The sequence below is a fragment of the Marmota marmota genome, unplaced genomic scaffold (assembly GCF_001458135.2).
Source record: "Marmota marmota marmota unplaced genomic scaffold, marMar, whole genome shotgun sequence".
Lineage (NCBI taxonomy): Eukaryota > Metazoa > Chordata > Mammalia > Rodentia > Sciuridae > Marmota > Marmota marmota.
The window spans coordinates 21,000,746-21,002,359 of NW_026000142.1; the positions used below are offsets into that span (position 1 = coordinate 21,000,746).

Sequence of the window (1,614 nt, forward strand, 5' to 3'; positions counted from 1 at the left end):
GGGGGGGGGGGGGAGTTACCCCAACTCATCCCAGAAGCCGCCAACTTCGGAAATCCCTCGCTTTATATTGGCAAAATGAAGGTACCTCGTCATCTCGGCGGGGCAAGTCCGGATTCCGCCAGGGCAGGTCCAGGAGGTCACCCAGGGCAGACAATCTGAAGCAGAGCGATTTAAAATCCTGCCGCCGAACGCCCCATCAGAGCATCCCAGGCGCGCCTGCCCCTTTCCCGTCACCCTTCAATCTCCCATTCGCCGACTAAACTTTTGGGGGATCACATCTTCAAGCCCTAAGAGTTCCAAGCTAAGCCTCCCTCTATTCTGAACCTCTCCACTGGAATGTAATCATGGGAAGACAAGAGGGGTGGCTGCCTTGTTATTTGCAACGTAAAATCAACAGACACCCAATCAAGCTCCAATGCCCGGCCAGCCCCTCGCCCCCTGGTGCCCATTCTCCCTCTCTCCCCATTCTCGTTTCTTCGCCCACCAGTTCTCTCCCAGACTCCGGGTATGCAAGGCCATCTATTTGTGCTCAGGATGAGCAAATCACTAAAGTGATCTGAGAAGGAACGGTGCACCTGGCTGTCAGCTGAACGGTTTTAGGGAGAAAATTGTAAAGGGTAACAAAATGGGAGGGGGGCTCCTTTTTCAGCAAGCTCCGCGTTTGAGGGAGTTGGGGGGCTGAGGGCTTTTTCTTCCTGTGGTTCTGCACTTGGCTTTCCTCTTTTCCTCTGTCTGCTGCTGGGCTTGGAGTCTTACCCTGCTCCCCGCAGAGGGCGCGGTGAGGAAGCCCGCTGGGGGCCCGCAGCTCCATGTCAGCGCCGCCGCCGCCGCCACCGCCGCGCGAGGCGAGCACCGCGGCCGCACTTGTGGCTGATCTCGGGGCTGAAGGGGCTGAGCTGGCCGAGCCGCCTCCAAGTCTCTTCCATGTGAATAACAAATACTCCCACCGGCGGCCGCGATTGGTCTGCGCCCGGCGCCTCCCGATCCTCCTCCCGCGGCCATTCACCCGCGCGGTGCGGGGAGCCGCGGCCGGGATCGCGCCCGGGATCGCCAATCGCTTGGCGCCAACTAGTCACCTCGGGAAGCCGGAGGAGGAACCCCGAAGGGCGGGAGCCCTGGATTTCGATGTCACCGTGAAGCCCAGGCGCGGACAGAGGCAAAGATACTCGTGCATCAGTACCCCCCTCTGCGCCTCAGCCAGAAGCGACGCGGGGAGTAGAAATATCAATAGTTCTGATTTTCACAAAATCACCCCTACTTGCCCCGCCCCCATCAAAAAAGGGGGAGGGCCCAAAGATTGCGGGGAGAGGGGAGCGGGAGCCGGTAGGAGGAACGTGGCTGTGGAGGAGCGGAGCGCCTCCAACTGCCTGGCGAGCCCGGGGCCCCCACGGGAAGGAGCGGCACGACGCCGACGCGGAGCACCGCAGTCGGTCCAGCAGCGCAAAGGTCCGCCCGCCTAGCACGGCTCCGAGCAGGGTCACTTTGAAGAATACATCACAGATGACAAGTGTCCCGCCACACACTTTCTTTGTGGGGAAGCTCAAAGTAGATCCCGCAAGCTATGCGGTTTCCCGCCCCCGCAAAGTTTGCCCCCCACCGCGTTACCTTTCCGCC

General features: G+C 60.8%; 1 protein-coding gene across 3 annotated transcripts in view; it reads right to left on the reverse strand.

Moving 5' to 3' along the window:
* Grm8 (glutamate metabotropic receptor 8) overlaps nucleotides 1–1,087 on the reverse strand; it is a 770,925-nt gene extending 769,838 nt beyond the window's left edge. For 2 of the 3 annotated variants that reach the window (XM_015488298.2, XM_048786066.1), the window contains exon 1: nucleotides 757–1,087. The gene's annotated coding sequence lies outside the window, so the exon portion shown is untranslated. Of the gene's footprint in view, nucleotides 1–85; nucleotides 451–756 lie in introns of those variants that run through there. The other variant, XM_048786065.1, reaches the window with a different exon arrangement.
* Between the last annotated feature and the right edge of the window lie 527 nt (nucleotides 1,088–1,614).